General features: G+C 40.9%; 1 protein-coding gene and 1 long non-coding RNA gene across 10 annotated transcripts in view; one reads left to right on the top strand and one right to left on the bottom strand.

The window, feature by feature from the left end:
- The window catches only part of LOC120861332 (PC-esterase domain-containing protein 1B), a 201,306-nt gene that overhangs the window by 123,177 nt on the left and 51,789 nt on the right, over positions 1-26,340 (top strand). For 7 of the 9 annotated variants that reach the window (XR_005720523.1, XR_005720522.1, XM_040236977.1 and 4 more), the window contains 2 exons: positions 11,830-11,996; positions 24,327-24,530. The gene's annotated coding sequence lies outside the window, so the exon portion shown is untranslated. Of the gene's footprint in view, positions 1-11,829; positions 11,997-13,014; positions 13,062-24,326; positions 24,531-26,340 lie in introns of those variants that run through there. The other 2 variants (XM_040236980.1, XM_040236979.1) reach the window with 2 other exon arrangements.
- On the bottom strand, positions 20,657-24,327 carry LOC120861334. Its single transcript, XR_005720524.1, has 3 exons — positions 24,231-24,327; positions 22,323-22,541; positions 20,657-20,710 (listed from the first exon to the last, which is right to left on the bottom strand). It is a non-coding gene; the product is annotated as an uncharacterized LOC120861334 (long non-coding RNA).

Genomic DNA, 26,340 nt, shown 5'->3' with positions numbered 1-26,340 from the left:
TGTACAGCATTTCCCTGCTTGTGATCCTTGCCTATCCCCTACTGCCCTCCTGTAACTGCTCAGTCCATCACCCTATCCCCATTCCCTCCATTGTCACCTCCTTCACTCATCTCGATTACTGCAATGGATAGTATAGATTTGGAATTTTGGCTTACCTCCAAAAACAAAAAATATTAAAAATTATGGGTGACTTTTCTAAATTGCAAGCATTTGTTATAATCTCTCTTAGAGACAAAGACATATTTCCATGCACTCAGCCTTGTGTAGCTTAAATCATGGTTCACTGGGAAGTTAGAATTGTGTTTTCACCTTTTAACATAAATTTTGGTATGAAGAGCAGCATACTTCTCTAGTCCTATAAATCATATGAGGCAACTGGATAGTTTCCAGGATTCTACCCTTGTTTATTGATTTCATTTACGACTGTATTTGAGAGTCTGCTATTGGGGACCCAGTTCTGATCACTGCACTTGTTCTCCTGAGTTGTTGTTTTAGCTCATTTCATTGCTCAGTTTCTCTGGGGCTGTGGCCTAGATTGCTCTAAACTGCATTCCTGGTTTCCTGCCTTCCTACCTTGACATTGACTATCACCTGCTTCTGATATGCTCTGACTGTGCTCTGTCACAGGTAGGGATACTTAGTCATGTTAAGACCTCCCTGTAGTCCTGGCTGCTGGCCCTTTGCTGCCAGCATCCTTCAGAAAACTTCCTCCCATGCCCCTGAAACAGATCTCTCTCCCAACTGCCTGCCTCATCTCAGGGGTCGCCCTCTTTACAAGTACTGGAACTTGCTTAGACCCATAAATGTCCCTTTGATATTTACTTATTACAAACACAAGAGAAACTTCTTCAGAGGAAAGGAAGTCAGTCATTTTGGCAGTCTGCTCAGATCATTTCAACAATAAAGCTTCTCTGAATATTAAGGTTTCCTGCTCTTCTGGGAACAAAGTACTCCGGTTAATATCGTCAGATGACCTGCCAAAAAGAAAGGTCGCTCTGGTAGAAGTTCCATGTGCTATTAAAAGATCGGACATTCCTTAGATGGGAAAGCAGTGACATATGGCCAGGGTTTTAATGAGACAGGGAAAGGTACAATGTGGCAAAACTTGATAGTATATGAAATTGATCTCTTCAAAAATAACATTGTGCATTTATTCTGTTTTGTAATTCCATTTAAAGTTAGTCTTCATTTGAGTATTGTGAATTATTTATTAGCCTTATGTATTTAACTCGTCAAGTGAAGATGTATTCTTGAATGAGAGGAAAAAAAACTTTTTAAAATCTTTTTGAAATAGAGCTGTGTCTGAAGGAGGCTTCCCTCATAGCTCAGTTGGTAAAGAATCCACCTGCAATGCAGGAGACCCCAGTTCGATTCCTGGGTTGGGAAGATCCACTGGAGAAGGGGTAGGCTACCCACTTCAGTATTCTTGGGCTTCCTTGTGGCTCAGCTGGTAAAGAATCCACCTGGAATGCGGGAGACCTGGGTTCGATCCTCGGTTGGAAAGATCCCCTGGAGAAGGGAAAGGCTACCCACTCCAGTATTCTGGCCTAGAGAATTCCATGGACTGTATAGTCCATGGGATCACAAAGAGTTGGAAATGACTGAGCAAGTTTCACTTTCTTTTCACTATGTTTCGAGGGAGAAAATGCAGATTATGAGAAAGTGAAATAATCTCTCTCCATATTCATTACGTTTATCTTAAGCCCCATCAAAATATTAATGGCTGTAAGGCTATTCCTTTCTTCCTCCTCTGATTGTTCTTCTAAATTCATTTGGATATAGCATCTCCCCAAAACTAGAATTGTCTGTTCTACTCTCTGATTTTCCACTTCCTCACCTTTCATTCACTTTTATTGTGTAGTTAAATGTTCATTTTTCACTTTACTACGTCCATGCAAATAGCATTCACAACTTAATGTTGTGTGTACTCTGACCATTGTTGTTTTTTTTTTTAATCATTTGCTTGTTTCCTATAGTAATTGTCTTTTTTAAAAATTAATTGTTTTATTTGTCTCAATTTATCTCATACCTTCCAATATTCTATCAGTCCAATTTCCCACAAGGTTGAAGTATATAGTGTATCAATTCCAGTTCCAAAATAAACGAATTCTTTTAAATTTTCAAGAGCTGTGACAAATAGCTCTATGTTATAAAATTGGGGAAATCTTGACATTTTAAAAGTAGAGTGGTTATGAGTGTTATTTTTTAAAATATGCATACCATGAAAAATATAGATAAATCATACCATCTTCAATTGCAGCACTTCTCTGGGAAGCAGTAAAGCTTAGGAGCTGAGTATCTGGTATTAGGGGCTTCCCAGATGACTCTGTGGTTAAGAATCCACCTGCCAATGCAGGAGATGCAAATTCAATCCCTAAGTCAGGAAGATCCCCTGGAGAGGGAAATGGCAACCCACTCCGGTATTCTGGCCTGGGAAATCCCATGGACAGAGGGGTCTGGCAGGCTGCAGTCCAGGGGATCAGGAAAGAGTCAGACATGACTGAGCACGCACACACACAGACAACACGCTTCTGGTGTTAGAGTGCCTAGCTTCAGATCCTGGCTCTGCTCACCTGAAATCACATACTCACTGTTTTGTGCCTCAGTCTCTTCTTCCATAAAACGGAGGTAAGAGTACCTACCACAAGGATCCTTTGAGGTTTAACATAGATAATATAGGTATAATGCCTGATGCATAGTAAATACTTAGTGAATGTTAGGTATTACTTAGCACAACAGTGATAACAAAGAAACAATTTAAAAAGTGCTGAAAGACTATCTAAAGCTTATGCATGAAAATATATGAACATAAAATTAGAAAAATAACAAGCTGGGATAAAAACATTTGCAACATGAATGAGAGAGCATAAGGTAAACATTGCGTATATCATAGCCTTGGATAAAATAGAAAAACAAGCAAAGGACATAAATTGTACAGTTTATAAAACAAATAAAGCTGGTTGTATGGGAACTTCCCTGGCAGTCCAGCAGTTAAGACTCCACACTTCCACTTGCAGGGGGCATGGGTTCAATCCCTGGTTGAAGAATTAAAATCCCACACGCCACGTGGTACAAAAAAGAAAGTAAAAACAACCCCCAAAACTGGCTATATGAAAACATCTGCTTTCACTTATAATAAAGATTGCACATTAAAATAGAATGATATGCAATCAAAGGAAAGATACAAGCTGTTAATACCAGAAATGAAAGAAGGGCAATCACTACTGATCCCATGAACATTAAAAGAACAATAAAAGAATATTATTAACAACTCTATGCCCCCCCAAAATACAATAACTTGGATGAAATGGACCATTTCTTTGAAAGACACAATCTATGAAAACTCATACCTAGGAGAAACAGACAATCTGAAAAGCCTATATCTATTGAGGAAATATGATGAACCTAGACAGCATATTAAAAAGCAGAGACATTACTTTGCCAACAAAGGTCTGTCTACTCAAGGCTATGGTTTTTCCAATAGTCATATATGGATGTGAGAGTTGGACTATAAAGAAAGCTGAGCACAGAAGAATTGATGCTTTTGAACTGTGGTGTTGGAGAAGACTCTTGAGAGTCCCTTGGACTGCAAAGAGATCCAACCAGTCCATCCTAAAGGAGACCAGTCCTGGATGTGCATTGAAAGGACTGATGATGAAGCTGAAACTCCAATATTTTGGCCACCTGATGCGAAGAGCTGACTCATTTGAAAAGAGTCTGATGCTGGGAAAGATTGAGGGCAGCAGGAGAAGGGGGCGACAGAGGATGAGATGGTTGGATGGCATCACTGACTCAATGGACATGAGTTTGAGTGAACTCCGGGAGTTGGTGATAGACAGGGAGACCTGGCATGCTGCAGTTCGTGGAGTGGAAAAGAGTCAGACATGACTGAGCGACTGAACTAAACTGAACTGACTGAGGAAATTCAATTAGTAATTAATGATATTCAAGAAGAGAAACTACCAGGCCCAGGTGAATTCTACCATACATTTAAGGAAGAAATGATACCAATTCTCTACAATCTCTTCCAGAAATAGAAGCAGAGGGAATACTTCCTAACTCATTTTTTGAGTCCAGCATTACCCTAACAGCAAAACCACACAAAAACATTAAAGAAAACAATGTACCTCATAAGTATAGATGTGAAAATTCTCAACAAAATATTAGCAAATCAAATCCAACGATGTATAAAAAGATATACACCATGATGAAGTAGGATTTATTCCTGGTACATGAGGCTCATTCAACATTTGAAAATCAATTAATGTAATTCATCACATCAAGGTTTTTTTTTTTATGATTACACCTATAAATGTAGAAGACATATTTGAAAAAAATCCAAAACCCATTCACAATGATTGGATTTGAAATGTAAAACAAACACCATTCACATTAGCACCATTTACAAAAGAAAGGGAAAAAAGAGAAATTCTTAAGGAAAAGTTTTTAAAAATAAATACAAGATCTCCCTAATGAAAATTACAAAATTCTTGAAAGAAATAAAAGATCTATATAAATAGAGACATATTCCATGGATACAAGAGTGAATATTGTCAATATATCAGTTCTTTGCAATTTGATCTATACATGTAACTCAATCCTAATAAAAATACCAGCAAGTTATTTTGTGGCTAGTGACAAATTGATTCTAAAGTTCATTGGAGAACCTTAAGTCCCAGAATAGCCAACACAATACTGAAGAAGAACAAATCTTGAGGACTGCCACTATCTAAATTTAATTCTTACTCTACCTACAGTGATGTGGAATTGGCAAAAGAATTGGCAAAAATATATCAATGGCATGAAATAAATAGCTCAGACTGGTTCCAAATAGGAAAAGGAATACATCAAGGCTGTATATTGTCACCCTGCTTATTTAACGTATATGCAGAGTACATCATGAGAAACGCTGGGCTGGAAGAAGCACAAGCTGGAATCAAGGTTGCCAGGAGAAATATCAATAACCTCAGATATGCAGATGACACCACCCTTATGGCAGAAAGTGAAAGAGGAGAATGAAAAAGTTGGCTTAAAGCTCAACATTCAGAAAACAAAGATCATGGCATCTGGTCCCATCACTTCATGGGAAATAGATGGGGAAACAGTGGAAACAGTGTCAGACTATATTTTTTTGAGCTCCAAAATCACTGCAGATAGTGACTGTAGCCATGAAATTAAAAGACGCTTACTCCATGGAAGGAAAGTTATGACCAACCTAGATAGCATATTCAAAAGCAGAGACATTACTTTGGCAACAAAGGTCCGTCTAGTCAAGGCTATGGTTTTTCCAGTGGTCATGTATGGATGTGAGAGTTGGACTGTGAAGAAAGCTGAGCGCCGAAGAATTGATGCTTTTAAACTGTGGTGTTGGAGAAGACTCTTGAGAGTCCCTTGGACTGCAAGGAGATCCAACCAGTCCATTCTGAAGGAGATCGGTCCTGGGTATTCTTTGGAAGGAATGATGCTAAAGCTGAAACTCCAGTACTTTGGCCACCTCATGCGAAGAGTTGACTCATTGGGAAAGACTCTGATGCTGGGAGGGATTGGGGGCAGGAGGAAAAGGGGACGACCGAGGATGAGATGGCTGGATGGCATCACCGACTCGATGGACGTGAGTTTGGGTGAACTCCAGGAGTTGGTGATGGATAGGGAGGCCTGGCGTGCTGCAATTCATGGGGTCTCAAAGAGTCAGACACGACTGAGCGACTGAACTGATATAGCTCAGAAATAGACCCCCACAAATCTAATCAACTTATCTTTGACAAAGGAGCTAAGGCAATTCAGTGAACAATGGATAAGCTTTTCAACAAATGGCAGTGAAAAAAGTGGACATCCACAGGAAAAAGGAAAAAGAAGGAATTGATGCAGACCTCACACCTTTTTTAGGACTTCCCTGGTGGCTCAGATGGTAAAGCGTCTGCCTACAATGTGGGAGACCCGGGTTTGATCCCCGGGTGGGGAAGATCCTCTGGAGAAGGAAATGGCAATCCACTCCAGTACTCTTGCCTGGAAAATCCCATGGGAGGACGCTGGTAGGCTACAGTCCACGGTGTCGCAAAGAGTCGGATATGACTGAGTGACTTCACTTTACTTCACACCTTTTTAAAAATTAACTAAAAATGGGTCATAAACCAAGGAGAAAATCTAGGTTATTTTATGCTTGACAATGAGTTTCTAGATTCAGCACCAAAAGTGCCGTCCATGAAAGAAAAATTAACTGGAACTTATTACAATTAAAAACTTATGAGGGGGCAGGGGAACGTATGCTCTTCAAAAGACACTCTTAAATGATTAAAAAGACATGTCATAGACTAGGGGAAAATATTTACAAAACTTGTATCTAATTAAGAACTTGTATCTAAAGGGTACAAACAATTCTCAAAACTCAATAATAAGAAAATAAACAACCTAACTTTAAAAATGGGCAAAAGATCTAACACCTTAAGAAAAAAGCTATAGATGTCAAAAAGTATAAGAAAAGATCTTCAACATCATATGTCATTGAAAGTGAAAGTGAAGTTGTTCAGTCGTGTCCGACTCTTTACAACCCTGTAGCCTACAAGGCTCCTCCGTCCATGGGATTCTCCAGGCAAGAATACTGGAGTGCGTTGCCATTTCCTTCTCCAGGAGATCTTCCTAACTCAGGGATCAAACCCAGTCTCCCACATTTCAGGCAGACTCTTTACTGTCTAAGCCACCAGGGAATATCATATGTCATTAGGGAATGACAAACTAAAACAAAAATGGGACACCTATTAGAATGGCCAAAATCCAAAGTAATGACAATACCAAATGCTGGAGAGGATCCTGAACTACAGGAACTTTCATTGTTGGTTGGGAATGCAAAATGGTCCAACCATTTCAGAGATAGTTTGGCAGTTTTTTACAAAGCTATACTTTTAGCCTTACCACACAAGCCATTATTTATATTCCTTGGTATTTACCCAAATGAGTTGAAAATTATGGCCACACAAAAGCCTGCTTTTGAATATTTATAACAGCTCTGTCATAATTTCCAGAACTTGGAAGCAACCAAGATGTCCATTAGTAGGTGGATAGATAAACAAACTGCGGTACATTTATAAAATGGAATAATATTCAGTGATAAAATGAACTATCAAACCACAAAGACATGGATGAACCTTAAATGCCTATTGCTAAGTGAAAGAAGCCTGATAATTAGAAGAGACTACCACTGAATGACTACAACTATTAACATATGGCATTCCAGAAGATGCAAATTATAAAGCTAATAAAAAGACTAGTGATTGCTAAGGCTTCTGGGGAAGAGGAGGATGTGCTCTAGGTGCAGCAGAGAGAATTTTTAGGACAGTGGAACTATTCCATATGACACTGTAATGGTGCATACATGATATGAAGTCACATGATAATACATCACACCATGAAACATGGAAATAAACATTTGTCCAAACCCACAGAGTATACAACACAGAGTGAACCCTAATGTAAAGCAATGACTTTAGTCAAAATTCCCTGGTGGCTCAGATGGTAAATTGTCTACCTGTAATGTGGGAGACCTGGGTTCGATCCCTGGGTTGGGAAGATCCCCTGGAAAAGAAAATGGCAACCCACTCCAGTACTCTTGCCTAGAAAATTCCATGGATGGAGGAGCCTGGTGGGCTACAGTCCATGGGGTCACAAAGAGTTGGACATGACTGAGCGACTTCACTTTCTTTTTTTCTTTCTTTAGTTAAAATAATATATCAACATTGGTTCATCAGTTATAGCAAATATACCACACTGATACAAAATTTAATAATAGGGGAATCTTTGGGGATGGGAGGAGTGTATATGAGAACTCTATACTTAATAGCCTATTCATATATTTTTATATATTATATGTAATGTAACCTTTTTCACCTATGACACTTCAAAATTATTTTTATGGTGCAGTATCCACTGAGGATGAAGTCTATTCTCTACTCAAGTCTAGAGTTATCTCTTTTTTAATTATATATGTATTTATACATATAGTGTGTGTGTGTGTGTGTGTGTGTGTGTATTTCTTCTTTAAAACCTCTGTTTGCTTCTCAGTGTCCTCTACAAAAAAGTTCATATTTACTCCTATCCTTGTAGAACCTAGAGCAGTGCCTAGTCCCATAGTGGTTTCCTACTCACTATTTTCTAAATCACCGTTGCATGATATGTTGAATGTAGATGATTGTGCATGCACTAAAGTGTGCTATCATCTAGTTCATACATATTTCTCCCTCTTACACACAGTGCTACAGTGGTAGGTGTTGCCAAATGCCTTGCTGATTTCAGGAAACAACATGCCTATAGATTTCCCCTGCGGTGTCAGACCAATAACTCTACTCCATCTCAGTTCAGCTTGTTACAGAGTAGGTAGAAAAAAAATAAGGACAGTTAAACAGTAAAGGGCCCATGAGACGTGGATTAAAAGGCACAGCTATTCACTTAAATTCTACTTCGCCAGTGTTCTTAAAAACAAAGTATGGATTTGTTTGAAGTTACTTGGAAGGCCTTTTAAAGTCCTAGATAGTATGGTTATTAATACTGCCCTAACAGCATTTTATTAGGGCTTTCCCAGTGGCTCAGGGGTAAAGAATCTGCCTGAAATGCAGGAGACACAGAAGATGCAGGTTCGATCTCTGGGTTGGGAAGATGGCAACCCATTCCAGTATTCTTGCCTGCAGAATCCCATGGACAGAGCAGCCTGGTGGGCTACAATCCATGGGGTTGGCAAACAGTTGGACACAACTGAGCACAAACACATAACAGTATTTTCTTACCATTATTATTCCTTGACAAAGAAAACAGATATTTTTAAGTGCATCTTTGAGTAAACTTGACCCTCTACCTGAAAACAGGCCACTGAGTTGTACCCAACTGTGAAGAAATATTAAAATCCATTTAGATCAACTACAATATGAGCATATCGGTGTTATAAATATCTAATTATATATACATATATATATATAAAAAGCACCACAGATAAAATGAAAACATGTAGAAGATTCTTATGTGGCAGTCAGACTTTGGGAATTTGATTTCTGTGAACTACAATGACAAAGATATGAGAATCCATTAAGAACTCTAAACTTAACAGAACGGTTAAAATTTGTCATGACAGGGAATTGCTACCCAATAGCACCATCTCACCTTCCATTCTTGGGTTGGAAAGACTCTGAAATGGTGCAAAACTTTGCCTATCAAGAAATTATGCTGCATTGCAAAAGTACATAAGTTATCAGGCTATGCCAGACTGGATGTTGCATGGGAAGCTGTCACTGGTATCTACTACAGCTGGAAGGGAAAGTAAAGTGTCTGTTTCTAAGGCAAGAATATTTCCAAAATTCTCTCTGTCTGGCCCGTTTATAGCTCCTGCAGTCCTCACTGTTCCTGTGTCTTCTACCTACTGCTCCTGTTTGATCTGATTCTATATTTTCTCAAATTTGACTCCCTCATTATCTAGACAGAAGTTTAAAAAAAAAAAAAAAGTATACTAGAGCCCTGTTCTCTCATGAAGCAATCTGCTAGACCAAAGTGGCTTCTGCCCTTTTAGATGATACATGTGTTCTCCAGTTTGCCACAATCCCCACTATTCCCTAATGTCTCCAACACTGAGGCTACATATTAAGTTTTAATTTTGCCATTATACTTTCACTTCTGTTTTTTTCCTTGTGGTAGAGGGGTATTTATCAGAAATAGTAAATAAGAGATCTAAGAGGTTCAATCATTTTTTTTTTAGTACAGTATAGTCATCACTTGGTATCCACAGGGGCTTGATTTCAAGACCCCCAGAAGATACCAAGTCCATATAACCTATGCCCATCCTCTTATATACTTTAAATGCTCTGGATTATTTATAATACCTAATACAATGTAAATGCTATATAAATAGCTGCCAGCACGTGGGCCATTCAAGTTTTACTTTTTGGAACTTTCAGGAATTTCTTTTTTTTTTTTAATAATATTTTCTATTCTTAGTTGGTTGAATCTATGGATGTAGATGGAACACATGAAATGAGAGGGCTGGCTGTACAATTCTTAGAGGAAGCAAAGACTATTCCTACATGTTTAGTATGCAAAATGGGTGTCCATACAGAGAATAGACCCTGCTCATTCATCCTCTTCCATCTCACACCTAATCCCTATAGCCACTGGAGCTTACACCTCCTGGGCTGGTTCTCAAGCATAGACGTGCTCCTGGAGTATGTAGCAGGCTCTGGATTAGCCCCCGTCCTTACTTGCTGCCTAGGTTCCTTAATCCCCCAGAGCCAACAGACTGGGACAGGCAGGTCAGACTTTTAAAGGTAAAGGCTCCGGTGGCTCTAGTTCTCTTCCTCATTTACTTGCCTCATTGTCTACAAATAAGCTGATTTCCACAGTCAAGCCATAACATTTCCCCCTAATTTAGCAGTAAATACTATATGTTGAATCTGGATACCCTAGTTCAGTTACCTCCCTAATCATTTCACCTTCCTTGTAATTGAGGTTAGATGTAGATGGTTATGGGCTTCCCACATGGCACTAGTGGTAAAGAACCCGCCTGCCAATGCAGGAGACGTTAAGAGATACAGGTCCGATCCCTGGGTCAGGAAGATCCCCTGGAGGAGGGCATGGCAACCCACTCCAGTATTCTTGCCTGGAGAATCCTATGGACGGAAGAGCATGGCTGGCTGCAGTCTATAGGATTGCAGAGCCAGATACGACTGACTGTGACTTAGCACAGCACAGCATAGATTGTTATAGTAAGTAATTCATTTAGCCAATAGTATTTTTAGGGGAGGGGCACATTGTGTGGCATACAGACCTTGGGTCTGTGACCAAGGAACGAACTCATACCTCCCTGAAGTAGAAGTGTGAATTCTTAACCCTGGACCACCAGGGAAGTTTCCCTAGCCAATAGTTTTTTTTTTTTATGAAAATGAAGGAAAAGGAGGTCAGAGAGGAAGGAGCAGACAGGTCTTAGTAAATGTGAGCCATAATATGATCAACAGTTGGCATAAGGCCTAGGGTGTTTTACTCTATATCTTCTCTCCTTGGTCATTCCTTTAGCCTCCTGGAGACAAGGCAAAACTGTATGTTCATGTTCTGTACTCTACATTAATTACGTTAAAAATCCTAGTTTTTAAAAGGACCTGGTATGTTGGAAAAGAAAGTGAAAAAACAGATTTGAGTGGAGTCATCCACCTTCCACTGTGTCCCCAAATGCCAGCACTTTCCAGAGGACTAGCTAGCTTAGCAGTGTCTGCTTCCCTGTAACTAGATGTCTGTCCTAATGCCCAGGGACTTTGATAGATTCATCCAGAAGAACTGGAGCCAACTTCATTGGCATCTGGACAAAAAGTCTCCTGGCTCAGGTCGGCAAGGACTTTGAATGGGATGCCAGCAAACAGGGAACCCAAAGCTCATGATGAGAAGGCATAGACCAAGGTGACCCTGGTGGTCCCTGGCTGAGAACCTTCAGGGAAAAATCTTTTCAGGTCCTAAATGGTCTCCTGTGGTCCAAACACCAAGAAAAAGGACTTAAAGCAGAAAGTGAGAGACTGAGGGCTAAATTAGTTCAGATCTTTGTCCCCAAATGTAAAAGAAATGATTAGGAAATCCTAGCGTTGGTCCGAGGAAGTGGGTGGGATTGGGTGAGGTGAAGTGGGGAGCCAGCAGCCGTGCTCAACCCGGAGCGCAGAAAAGGGTCAGGACTCTATGAAAGTAGCTCCACGAAAGAGGAAGCCCGAGCCAGCTCCCCAGCAGCCCGAGGCCACAGGGCCATGCTCTCCAGCTGGCTGAGGCGGCTGCCCCCACCCAAGCCCGCTGACGGAAGTGCCGTCTCTCTCCTGATAGGAGGAGGATGACCCAGCAGATCGGCAAGTGGCCAAGAGGAGCTCCCCACTGCCTTCTTCTCCTCTTAGCACGAGTGACAGTGTGGTATGCCCCCTGACCTCTCTTCCTCCTCCGGGACTAAACCATGACTGGACAGGACAATAAGGAACTCGTCCTTGCCTGAACCTGTAAGTATGCATTCCTCGTCAGCAGACACAGCGCCAAGGTAAAACACTTACCTCAGGCTGGCGAGCTGGTCCCCCGCCATGAAGGATACACCACTTGTTCTTAAGGCATCCACCGAGAGATTTTATTCAGACAAAGCATCTGGTGGGGGGGGCGGGGGGGGTTCCCACTTAAAGACATGATAAGCTCCTCATCTAGTTTTGTTTGACAGCCTCAGCAGACGACAGGCAAGATTTGCAGATTTTTCTTAACCTACTTCCTCCTAAAATTTTGTCTGTGGTTAATCACGCTCTGCAAGAGACAGTTTCATCCTGGAGGCTAACATTCTATGACTCCACCAAAGGTCTAGGACTTCTGAGCCTGCCGTAACCAGACACAAGCCCAAAACCAAAACAGTTACACGTCAAGTGAGGGACTTGGTGAAGTCAGTTCAGCGCCAGGTTTGTTCCCCACAGGTCCTAAGTCAAAACAGCCTGCCTGTCTTGGTCACGGTGTTTTAATTTCCATGTCCATCACCTTCCGCGGTGCGGCACCACTACAAGCATGTAAGTGGTGTGGTGCCCAGTGCAGAGGGTGGGCAGGGAGCAGGGGCTGTGGGGTGTGCGCTGGCCCTGGACCGTACTACTTCCTGGCTGACTGGCCTGGGGCAACACCTGACCCTCTAAGAAATCCTTCCCCCATTTCATCTCCTTCCCGGAGGCAGGAACTTATCCTGCAGAGTGGTGTAAAAGGGAACAACTGGGGCTTCTCTGGTGGTTCCTCTGTTAAGACTGTATTCCACTGCAGGGGTCATGGGTTCAATCTGTGGCCAGGAAGCTAAGACCCCTTATGTCTCATGGCCAAAAAAGCAAGGTAAAAGGTGACAGCTAATGGACACTTAATGTCTGGATGGAAAGTAGATTCCTAATAAATGATGGCAGTGATTATTATTGTTGACTTTGTAAAAGGAATTAATACACTCAAAGTACTCAGAATACTATACTCAGGAAGTGTCCATTATTATTTATTCTTGTAATCTAAGGAAACCCAGATGCCTTGTCACTTTGGGATCTGCATGCCTCACGGAGGTAATACTATGTATTTGGCTAACATGCCTGATTTCAGAAAAAATTTTGACAACGATTTAGCAGGTTAAATTCAGCCTATGAAAGGGAAGTGAAAGTGTATGAGCTACACCTTAGAAACAGCAAAGACAGTAGGTCAGAGAATGGACAGAGGAAGAAGAGAATATAGTTGGGAAGATAAATCAGGAAGCCGCAGCAGGACTACAGATCTGAGCTGAGGTCCAGGCTGTAGGGAGAGCAGGGGACTGACCCAAGCGTGGCTCAGCAGGTAAAATCTGCTCTATTATGGGTGGATGAAGACAAGGGAGACATCACAGATGACCTTGTAATTTCTGTTGTGGAGCAATTAAGTGAATGTTGGCCTCACTTACTGAGAAGAACAACACACTTGGGGAATAAGATCTTTAGTTTAGAACTGATTTTAAATTGGATCCTTGCATAGTCTCAGAGTTTATTCAACCAGCAGCAAAGAGAGATTTCTTTCTTCCTAGCAATTTTTGTCATGGATTTTAAAACTACCCCGAGATTTAATTAGCTTCCATCACCAAGAATAAATGCATATATGGAACATAAACACAGAATCTTTTTCTTCTGATACCAGTATATCAAGTGACTAAGTCCACAGTTATACAACAATTAGAAATCATGACAAAGAAAACAGAATGTTGACATATGACTCATAGGTTAAGCTGGTGAACATCAGAGAAATAGGAGCAATTTGTAGTTCTCCATTTTCATTTATTTAAATGTATTTCAGAGATTCAACAACAAAATGTGTTAAGGAAAGAAACAGCCTAAAGGAGAAAGAAAGGAAGGCAAGGAGAAGTAACCAGTAGCGTGATTTTTGTGAATGATAATTTGGAAAAATATTTAAAAATAGAGAGTAGTTCCATTTACTGGTAGAATGGAACAGTGATGCACAACTGATATACGAAACAAATGATGCTGTTTGGGGCACTCGTTATCTTTACAAAGCAAATGTCTTGAGGAAGAGAGTCTAACCGGAAGCCACTTTTCACAGTGCTATTTTCAGTTATTTTCATATCTTCATTAAGATGTTTCAAATCCTTTTTCAGTGATAGAAGTGATGCCCTAACATAAGGCTGTAACCGCATTTCCAGCACTGAATTATAATCCTCTGCTTCTGTGTTTCTCCCTGACTGACAGGGAGCTCCTGAACAAGGAGACTATATTTTACTCAACCTTGTACCCACTGGTGTCAGGCACTGCACCCGGCTCTGGAGGCACTCATCGAGATTTATCTTTTAAAAAAAAAGGAAAAGAAGAGTAGCACGCATCAAAAATATTAAGCAATTTCTACCTTCCAAAAGAAGACAATTTCATGGTCAGGAATTTTGCAGTTAATATTAATTAAATGCAGTTAATATTTAAATATCTAATATTTAAGATATTAGAATTTGCCTCTATAAATGTGGTATGACCCAAGTTTCAGATTGCTTTGAAAATAAATTACTGCGTCCATAATCTTCCATGCACACAGATGAAAGGTGAGCATTTTGGTTTCAGCAAATAACGTTACCATTCTTAGAATTAACATATAACACCACTTAAAAGCATGCATTAAAAAAATGTTTTATTTTATTGAAGTATAGTTGATTTAAAATATTGTGTTAACTTTTTTATACAAGTGATTCAGTTATACATATATATACATTCTTTTTCATATTCTTTTCCAGTACAGTTTATCACAGAATATTGAATATAGTGCTATACAGTAGGGTCTTCCTTTTTATCCATTCTATATATAATAGTTTGCATCTGCTAATCCCAAATTTCCAATCCATCCCTCCCCACACCCCACCCTGTTGCAACTCCAAGTCTGTTCTCTATGTCTGAGAGTCTGGTTTTGTTTCACAGATAAGTTTGTTGGTGTCATATTTTAGATTCCATATATAAGGGATACCATATGGTATCTGTCCTTGTGTTTCTGACTTCACTTAGTATGATCATCTCTAGGTCCATCCATGGTTCTGTAAATGCCATTATTTCATTCTTTTTTATGGCTGAGTAGTATTCCATCCTGTATCTGTACCCCATCTTTTTTTTTTTTAATTGAAGGATAATTGCTTTACAGAATTTTGTTGTTTTCTGTCAAACCTCAACATGAATCAGCCATGGGTATACATATATCCCCTCCCTTTTGAACCTCCCTCCCATCTCCCTTCACATCCTACCCCTCTAGGTTGATACAGAGCCCCAGTTTGAGTTTCCTGAGCCATACAGCAAATTCCCATTGGCTATCTATTTTACATATGGTAATATAAGTTTCCATGTTACTCTTTCCATACATCTCACCCTCTCCTCCCCTCTCCCCATGTCCATAAGTCTGTTCTCTACATCTGTTTCTCCACTGCGGCCCTGTAAATAAATTCTTCAGAACCATTTCCCTAGATTCCATATATGTGCATTAGAATACGATATTTATCTTTCTTTCTGACTCACTTCACTCTCTATAATGGGTTCTAGGCTCATCCACCTCATCAGAACGGACTCAAATGCATTCCTTTTTATGGCTGGGTAGTATTCCATTGTGTATCTGTACCCCATCTTCTTTATCCATTCATCTGTCAATGGACATTTAGGTTTTTCCATGCCTTGCCTATTGTGAATAGTGCTGCTGTGAACATTGGAGTGCATGTATCTTTTTAAATCATAGTTTTATCTGTATGTATGCCCAGGAATGAGATTGTTGAATCATATGGTAGTGACTGCACCAGCTTACATTCCCAAAATACCCAGATATTTTTAAACTGACGGTGTTGTGAATAGCCCCCTCCAATGTGACAACTTGAAAGTAAAAGCCATTTTAAAGAGAAAAATTTCAAACACAGATGATGAATGTGAAAGGTAAAAGAGGACTCTCTGCCAGCCTCTCTGGGCAAGAAATAAAATGATGCTCCTAGCATTTTGCAGGTCTAGAATATAGCTTCATTTGCGTAGTTTATGCCAACATGGATCATGGAAAGGAAATTTTGTTGTCACCAATAAATAGTTAAGTCAACTGACTGCTAAACATCTCAAAATGAGTGTCTTCGAGAGCTGGCCTGGGTTTGGACAAAAGTGCTCTTACAGATATGGTGACCTGGTGAACTTTAGTGAAATGGAAGTGGAATATTATTCAGCCTGTGAAAAGGAAACCCTGTTACCTACATCAACATGGATGAACCTTGGGGATGTTATATTAGGTGAAATAAGCCAGACACAAAAAGACAAATACTGTGTGATTCCATTTCTATGAGGTGTCTGAAAGTTAAGTGAAAGTCGCTTAGTCATGTCCAACTCTTTGTGACCCCATGGACTATACAGGCCAAAATACTGGAGTGGGTAGCCCTTCCCTTCTCCAGGGGATCTTCCAGGGATTGAACTGGGGTCTCCCGCATTGCAGGTGGATTCTTTACCAGCTGAGCCAGCAAGGAAGCCCAAGAATACTGGAGTGGGTAGCCTATCCCTTCTCCAGGGGATCTTTCTGACCCAGGAATCGAACTAGGGTCTCCTACCTTGCAGGCAGATTCCTTACCAGCTGAGCTACCAGGGAAGCCCATGAGGTGTCTATAGCAGCCACATTCATAGAAACAGAGAAGTAGAATGGTGGTTCCCAGGGGCTGCGAAGAGCAGCAAATGAAAGATACGGTTTAATGGATAGAGTTTTTCAGATCTCTAAGACAAAAAAGTTCTAGAGGTCTATTTCACAACAGTGTGAATATACTTCGCAGTACTGCACTGTACACTTGCAAATGGTTAAGATGGTAATATGAGCGAGGGGGAAAAGAGGTGGGGGAAGGAGGAACACTGGATTCAGAAAACTAAGTCTGTAATCTTCTAATAAAGTTTAATACCATTTAAAGGTAAAGAATATTGCTAAATAATTCAAGATGCAATTCTCCTAGTGTATTAAATTATTGTGAAAAAGGTTTATAACCTTTTATTTTTCCTGGGATTTATGGACCATGTCTCTGGGACTAGGGGACCAAGACTCAGGAGGCCAAGTCCTTGGTCCAAGCTCCATGGTTAGCCACTTAAAAATCTATTTTTATACTGCTAATTTATTAGGATAACTTAGTAATTATTTTGTATTACTAAAGCATGGATGTATGTATACTAATTCCTAGAATAAATTGAGCATAGACTAATTGCTAAGCACTCTGCTTAGCCTTTGGCCTATTCAGTCTCCACAAGTGGAACTGGGCCAGAGAGGTTAGTAACTTTCCCAAAGTCACTCAGCTCACAGATTACAAACTTCAGACTCTGAACTCATTTCTTTGGCCTACAAAAGCCATGCTCTGAACTTTGAAGCTACACTGGAGCAGAATAGAGAAATTGCATAAAACATAAAAATTCTAAAGAAGGTTTGCAGAAAAGTTAAGGCAACCCTGACAGAATGAGGTCTTTATAAATTCCATTCCTCTCCCATCCTGGTGAAACCACCAGTTGGGCTCTTGTCAACCTGTAAGCTCCCAAATTACAGCAACTCTGGCCTTGCTCCTCTAAAATGCAAAAGCTTGCATGTACTGAATTAGTGCAGAAATTAGTTCAGTTACTAAATTCAACTCATGAGAAGTTTTGATCCAGTCTTAAAATTCTAAACATACTCTCAGAGAAGACTTTATGCCACCAAAGAAACAAATTATTCTTATGTGCTTCAAAGTGCTAAATGCAAATGATTTGAGGAGAAATGATCAAAAATGTATACTGTTTCAAGTCATACAAGTGAAGAAAACACAGAGTTTTGGTTTGCCAAATTTGGTCCTCTTTTTTAAGGTGGCCAGTCATTGATTTGTACACAGACACACGCCATGCCAGCTGGCTGAAATAAGTGCATTTATAAGTATTTAGTGGGTTGATTTCTAGCCTGTCTGAAACACTCCATTCCAATAAGATAAGAAAAATAAGTGTTCCTTAAAATAGAAACTGTAGATAAAATGATAACGGCTCATATAGAGATAAGTCTAAATTAATCTGCCACCAGACCTATTAAAAATTGTTACTATTAAAGAAAGATCATTTCTGCCATTATATTCAGAATATTTTCACTAAATTATAATATTGGGCTTTTGTGATTTTGCTTTTAAATAAATTATGGTTTAAAACAAATTATAAATTTGTAATGGCACATTAACAGAAACAGAAATGGAAAGGCAAAACTCCAATCTGACTAAATATTATTTTTGCCTACTCTGTACCTGTACCTATGTGGCTGAAACAGACTAGAGAAAACCAAACACCCCTGTTGAGCATGGACTATAGCCCGCCAGGCTCCTCTGTCCATGGGATTTCCCAGGAGTAGGTTGCCATTTCCTTCCCCCGGGGATCTTCCTGATCCAGGGATTGAACCCATGTCTTCTACATTGCAGGTGGATTCTTTACCATCTCTGCTACCAGGGAAGCCCATCCAAGTAAGGGCTCCTAGCTTTGAGTGGGGCCCCATGCTATCAAGTAGACAACCTCCTCATCCCCCAGATGACTATTTCATGCCTTCTTCTCCATCCACAATGCAGAAGACCCCAGTTTGGGAAGACCCCAGATCTTTCTGGGTTGGGAAGACCCGCTGGAGAAGGGAAAGGCTGCCTACTCCAGTATTCTGGCCTGGAGAATTCCAAGGCCTGTATGGTCCATGGGGTGGCAAACAGTCGTGAGTGACTTTGACTTCACTCTCACTTCCCCATCCTCAGACCTCTAATACCACCCTCCCCAGCTTCACTCTCAGTTGGTGACCTGGACCCTGCTGCCTAGTTCTCTGAGAAAAGAGCAGTCAGGAAAACCCCTACCCGCTGGCACCTTTACCACATCCTGTGTCTTTCCTGGCATCTTTGGTTGAATGTCCACTGTCCTATCCAAGGCCAACCTCTCCACTTGGGCCCTAGAGACCGACCAGTCCTTTCATGAACTCAAGGGAATGGCTCCAGAATTCTCTCCCATTCCTCCTGCAGCATCTTGTCCTCTGTTTATGGAATCATTCCTGTAAGCATACAAACACGCTACTGTTGTTCCCATCTTAAAAGAAACAAAATTTCTCTTCCCTCACTTCCCCTCATCTTTAGTTTCCCTTTATTTACAGTTTAACTCCTCCAGGGTGGCATTGCCACTAATTATCCCCTCATTCTCTTAACCACTGTAATCAGCAGTTGTCCCCAACACTGTCTAGGTCACCCAATGTCCTGCCAGTGGTCAAACATCCCACTTGACTTATCACCTATCTCTGACTGAGACCATCCTTCCTCCCTTGAAACACGTTTTCCTCCTGGCTTCCAGGACCTCATACTTTCTTCTTGCTGCCACTGACTCTTTCTTCTCAGGCTCTTTCCAGGTTCCTTCCCCTCATCCTGACCTCCCAGGAATTCTCAGACCTCGTTTCTTCTGTAGCTTCACCATCTCCATTGGGAACAGCATCCAAACCCAACCCAAATGCTCTAAGCTAGTCCTTTCTGCCCAGTGCCAAATCCCCACCCTACGCCTGACTTTAGATGTGTAAAGTCAGGAATCTCAAAGGGAACAAGCCATCCACCCCCAAACCTGTTTCTCTGAGATTCTCCATCTCAGTAACTTCATCCCTCTTGTGCTCAGGCCAAAAGCCATGGAGCTAGCTTCGTATTCCCCCCTTCTCTCACATCCCATCCTCTCTCCACAGGCAAATCCTGTCACCTCTACTTTCAAAATATATCCAGAATCTAACTCTTTCTCATTCCTTGGCTAATGTCACTCTGGTTTAAGACTCAACTCCTGCATTACTTGGTAACTTCCTTAATTGGTCTTCCTGTTTTCCCTCACATCCCAGTCTTATTAAGGTAGGTGTTAATTTTCTGCTCAAGCCCCTCACAATGGCTTTCAAATAACACAGCCAAGTCCTTTCAATGACCCTTAATCTGCCCCCTCCCTGACTTTTTGGGTTTTTTTTAGCCCCACAACGTAGCTTATGGTATCTTAGTTCTCCAGGATCCCACCAGGAATGGAACCCAAGCCCTCACTCGCACCCACAGCATGAAAGTACGGAGTCCTAACTAACCACTGGACCACCAGGGAATTCCCATCTGTAAGGTACAGTTCGGGCTGAGGCAGAAAAGGAGATGACCTCAACAGAGGTAGGTTACCTCCCTTCAGGCAAGGAGGGGTGACAGCCGGCCTAACGACCAGGCTGAGTGTGAGAAGGATCAGGGAGGCTTCGTATTTAAAGGGAGGTTTGTGGAAGCGATAAGGGAAAATGTTAGTCGTGCAGGACGTTTTCAGCAGTCTTCAGTTGAGATGGCATTTGTAGTTGAACAGGCGGTGGGAGGTTTTGGGCAGGGGGTGATAAGTCCCGGAGCATCAGGGCAGGACTTAAAAGTTCGGTGTTTTCCCCGAAGTTAGATGATTCAGCGAGGGCCTTTGAGACCATTGTTTTCTTTTCTAGGCCCAAGGACTCCCTCACCATCTGCCTCTTTCTTCTCTGTGTGAAGAAAGTCCATCTCCTGTATATTCCTCCCTTGTTCTCTCCAGCCCAGTCACATTCATTTCCTTGTTCTCTCTGCTTGGTGTTCCTCCCACCGGATTTCCACAAGGTTTGCTCCATCCCTCCCTGCACCCCGCCGCAACTTCTCAAGGCAGCCTGCTCCAGATCAAGGTTGTTTACTTCCATTGCACTGTTCTTAGCAGGATCTCTGTAACAAAAGACAAATTAACTAGAGAAAAGTTACAAATTAGCCTTTCTAAAGAAATTAAGACCCAAAGGGAGGATTCTTGTTGTTGTTCAGTCACCCAGTCTATTTGACTCTTTAGTTTGTTCAAACTCTCATCCATTGAATAGGCCTGAATGTTTTCAAACTGGATTTGAAGATCAATAGGACAAAGGGTGAGAGTTAAGGGCAGTGAACTGGCGGAACTTAGCGAGCCCTGTTTATTGGAATTCGTCGGAGTCCCTTTGTCTTCAGAGATAAGGATGCTGTGTATGTGTGGGACGCTCAGTCATGTCCAACTCTTTTCCATCCCATGGACTGTAGCCCCCAGGCTGCTCTGTCTGTGGAATTCTCCAGGCGAAAATACTGAAGTGGATGACCATTCCCTTCAACGGGATCTTACCAGGGACCTGCATTGCAGGCAGCTTGTTTACCATCTGAGCTATCCGGGAAGTCCAAGGATGCTCCTTTCTTAAATGGAGAGAGCTTCTCCCACACAGGGTCTTAAGACTTGCTTCAGGGTGGGGTGGGGAAGGGTGGGGGTGGTGGTCACAGTCTTTTAAGTACCTGCTGTTTCTCACATTCTTTCAGCTTAAAATATTTAACATGTCAAGGTGCTGCATTCTAGGGTAGAGCGTCATGAACCCCGTCACCACCCTATTTAAAATTCCAACCCACAGTCCTTACATTCGCCCTATCCAGCAATCATGTTCCTCTTCTCATTTATCTAACATATGATTTCACTTGCTCTTTAGTTGCCTGCCTCCCCCAACACAAAGATCAACTCAATAAGGGCAAGGTTTTGGGGGGGGGTTTCCCCCACATATTATTCACAGTGATTTCTCCCCAGCACTTGGTACAGTGCCTACCACAATTATTTTAAATGAATGAGGGAAAGAAAGACAATAAAATGAGCCATGACTAACGATACAGATATATTTTACTATCCACGGCAGTGTACCTGGTACTTGGATCTATTTTCTCATTAAGCCCATGCCCTCTATGTAGTGGTTATTATTATCCTTATTTCATAGATGAGAAAATCGCTGCATCACAGAGGAGTTAAGTGACTCCCAAAGTGAAAGAATCAAGTTTCAAACCTAAGTCTGTTTGGCCCCAAAGTCAAGACATCCGGCAGTTCACTTTCTTTCATAGCATCATCGCTCTGGCTCCAGTCCTCTCCATCAAAAGACATGCAATTACCACATCACAAATCAAGATCAAGGTTTCTGAGTGATCCCCAGATGGGATATCAGGGCCAAACCCAAGAGGACAGTAGCCCACCTCTTTTTATAGGCTGTTGTTAATCTCGAGTTTTCTACAGCATTTCAAACATCTGAGTGCTTGCAACAATCTGGATGATTTACCAGAGTTTTTGCAGTTTACCATTGGTTCTAAGTGGCGTTTGTATTTTTTCCAGAGCCTTCAATAAAAATGGAAGTTGACTCTTTGAAAAGGAAAAAAGAATAAAATATTTCAGAAAGATATAGAATATCTGCAGAGAATATTTCTGGTAGAATAGACAAGAAGGTGTGATAGTATTGTTTCTAGAAAGAAGAGCAAGGGATTAGGGAACAAGAAAGGGAGGAAAACTTACTTCTCACTCATACAGCTTTTGAACTTTTGCACCCTGTGCATTAAGTAGCTTCTAGAAACAAGCAAAATGGTATAAGGATGACAGTGAGGACAGTGTGCCCTGTCTGACTTCCCCCACAGAGGGCCGTGAAGATGACCACCTGTACTCAGGTGTGCTCCATCCTGTGCTGACCCATCGAGGTGACTTATTTCAGCTCTCCCAGGCCCTCAGTTTCACCATCTGCAAAGTGAAGATAATGTGAGCTTGCCTTACTTTGTAAACCAGGATTTACTGTGAGATAGCACATTTTAAGTGTAAAACATTATACATGCATAGTTCTCATTATCTTTTAGGAAAAAGCTGGGTGAGAAAGCCAGCTCACTGAGCTATAGAACATGAAATGGGGCCAGAACAGCAATTGTAACTCTCTCCATATATCATAATAAGTTCTTGGAAGTAAGAAAATCTGTGGGAAATAATCTGTTGCTTGGTCTGAAAAAAATTCATTTTGAATTTAAAGAGTACAAGTGAGATTAGCATTTGCATTATTACAGCTCCTCTGTTCTCTGGTCTTGGGATGATTATGTGAATTTTAGTCATCCTCTAAATTGTTCTTTTATTCTCACCATGTACACACTAGCTGGAATTTAGAGAACTGGAAAGATCTGCAACTCATTTACAGAATTGCTAGACTCAAAATAATGGCAAGTTTTCAAAGTTATATCACAAATTACTCTGAATTTTGAAATACTAAAGTTAGATTTGCAACTCATTTGTAGAATAGCTAGAATCAAATAATGGCACATTTTCAAAGTGATGTCACAAGCCACTCTGAAGTTTAAAATACAAAAGTTATCAGTTGGGTTCTAGGTACAGCCCTGCCTTAAGACATAATAATGATTGTAATTAAATTCATGGGGAAAGTGTGAAATAATTTGATTTGTGGCTATAGAAAATAGGATAAAAACAAAGTATAATGTGTGGGATTAATTTTTAAGCCATACATTGAGCAGTCAGTGAAGTAAAGTAGTATTTTTCAAGAAAAGGTAAACACATCACTTAATAGGCCAATTTACCTGAAACATAGAATTTTAAAAAAAGAAAATCTAGGGATGAAGGACATTATTTCAGCATTATTTTGGAATCTGTTACTCTTGTTTATTAGTTATCTTACACCATTTAAAGCAATGGAGAGATACCATATCCTAAAGTGTTTGACATACTTTAGAAGGTTTGCTATTGGGAGCCCTCTAAAACTTCACTTCCTCTTTTTTGTTTTCTTTTTTCTGATTTATTTCTTCCTTCTCTTTCCTCTTGGCATCTGTAGAAGTGATACTCCTCCTCTTCCAAGTCAGATCCTTTCCAAATAAAACAAAGCTCTGAGCTTATCTAATCAATCAGAGAAGCACTTCCCATTTCCCTTTCCTGTCACCTGCTGGTTTCCAGTGGAGCAGGAGAGGAGGCTTTGCCACTTTATGTTTACCAGAGGCCTGTGGCTGAGACCCCTTGCTTTCTGCAGCTGCGGAATAGTCTATCCTTCTACCCACGGGAGGTGGAAGGAGCAAGGGAAGTGATCTGAAAGTGGCTTGTAAACTCTAATGCCCCCTATACAAAAATTCAGGATTCTGACTTTAAAAAATTAATTAGAAAAGGGACCAGTCTTCCTCTCATCATTTCTCTTATCTCTCTTCTCACTTCTGCTTCCAGTCCCCTGTCTTTCCCCCTTTCCCCTTCTAATAGCTTTCCCAGCTGTGAACAAACCACACAAATAAGGGTGATAAGAACCCAGAATTTGAATTGTTAAAATGAAACAAAGCAAGAGTCAATAGAGTCAATAGACATTACACCCAAATTACTTAGAAATGTGAAATGAAAGAAAGTAAGCTAAGAGCCAAATTTCAGGAAGAAGCTGTAGTCTGATATACTTACCAGTTTGTTTCCGTATTTGTCCAGTTCTTAAAGCTCCGGTCATTAGTCGTCCACTTCCTAACGCAAGAAAGTGCTGACTTGTGTCATTTGCTCCAGATGCCACCGGAAATGGCCTCTTCTCCCCAGACGCTGGCTCACAAACGGAGCAGCCCCCAGAGGTGAATTTATCTGCCTTGAGCCCAGGTTCTGGGCTCTCCCATCTGACGCTTCAACATCCAGCAGAGAAAGGAGTCTCTCTAGGGAAAAAAGATCTAGGACCAACTGAGAAGTACATTCCTAAATCACCAGTTACTTTAATGAGTAAGTACTTTCAGTTTTCCCATTTTATCTTAAGCATTACTAATCCACATTTCTGACCAGCCTTTCTTAGGATCCTCATTTTGGGGGCACTTAATGTATAGGAAGGAATCACCATCCTAGTCTACACCTCACCTCCACTTAACTGAAGAGTCCTAAAGAGATCACTGTTATCATTGTAATATTGTCTAATAAGGGTGCGTGACTGATAAGCCACTAAACCTCGAAAAGCATACAGTGCAAAGAAACAGTGAGCTGTGAGCTGTGAACTGGAGAAAAGAGATGGCGCTTCTATTGTCTGTGTAATCTTATATGTTGTGGTTGACCACAAAGGCTTGGCATCAGTTACGACTCCTAGCTCTGCTTTTTATAAAATGGATGACCTTGGGCAGATGACTCAATCTTTTAATTTTTGAATGTGTAAAATGGAGAAAATGAAGTACCAATTTTATCCAGGTCTTAGGAATAAATAGAGGAGACAAAACACTGAACATACCGTTGAGAGGGTACTAAACAATGTCACTAAATAATGTTAGATTTTTAAATAATAAGATAAAACTTCATTTCACTGGACAGTTTCTGTAACTGCTAAGTCCCATCCCCCAAATATGCTGAGATGACTCAGAATAACATTTAACATCCATGGAGTTTACAGAGCATTTCATTTCCACAGTTAACCCTGAGGTAGGCAGTGCTGTTGAATTAGTTTTGTTACTGAGGGATAAGGGATAAGCTAAGACCTCTGTTGAACACACAGTAGGAACAACTCTTAGGCCCAAACTCAGATCTGAAGGGAGGAAAGCGTGACTTGGGAAAGGCCTGGTGTGGTGGTGGGTTCAGTTCCCTTGGCCCTCTTCCTTCCTGCGCCTGGTCCCTCCTCTTGTTCCCAGCCTTGGGCTTGAAACCTAGGGAAGTCCCACACAGAGCAGTGGGGACCCAGAGCTTCCAGATCCCTTTACCAAATAGTGTTGGGAGGGAGCAGGCAGAGACTGGCTCTTAGAATCCCATTTTCCCACTCAAAACCTTGGTTCCCCATAGAAACCTAGTATCTGAATACTAGATAATATTGTCTAAAAATAAAACCAACAGCCATAATAAAATAATATCATTTTAAAAGCTCTTCTGGACAATCTCCCTAGAGGAACATAGGGGCCATTTCTCTGATTTCAAGCTTAAACACACAGAGGTAAAGTGAGCACTGGTGGTGGCAGAAACCTTTGGCCTGCTGACTCAGACTAGTGCTCTCATCATTGGTTAAATGGGCTTCTGTGGCCCTTCCTGGAGACAGAATTTTCAGAATCCAACCTGTTCATCAGTTGAAAGTAATGTCGTCATTATTAGCACCCCTACCCCCACCCTTTACAATCATGGAAACTTCTTACTCAACCGTTGAATCTAGAACAGTATAATCTAGAGTAGTCAATGTAAGTATAGAAACATTTGAAACACAAATGTAGCATTAGTGCAGCCCTGACTTTCCCACTGACTCACTCAGAGGAATTGCTAACTATAAGTGGTAAAAAACAACTAGGTTGACTTCATACTTGTCCTGTTTTCACAAAGAAAAATTTACTGCTTTGTTTATCAACGGGGGGGCCCGCCGCCCGGGGGGCAACTACATGCAACTTTTTTTGGGGTTAAATTAGTTTTTCCTCTTGATTTCACTAAATATGTATAGCTGAGGTTAAAAGGTCAGGCTCTGGAGCCGTATTTCCCCCTAAAGAAGCAAAACAAAACCTTAAGCTTATCTAATGAAGCAGAAGTCACATTCCAAAAGGGATGAGTGCTGTCTCTTCTCAGCAGCTGTAAAACC

Source organism: Oryx dammah, unplaced genomic scaffold, assembly GCF_014754425.2.
Source record: "Oryx dammah isolate SB20612 unplaced genomic scaffold, SCBI_Odam_1.1 HiC_scaffold_11232, whole genome shotgun sequence".
NCBI classification, from domain to species: Eukaryota; Metazoa; Chordata; class Mammalia; order Artiodactyla; family Bovidae; genus Oryx; species Oryx dammah.
Note: the sequence above shows the minus strand (reverse complement) of the source record. Positions and strands in the feature narration are given on the sequence as shown.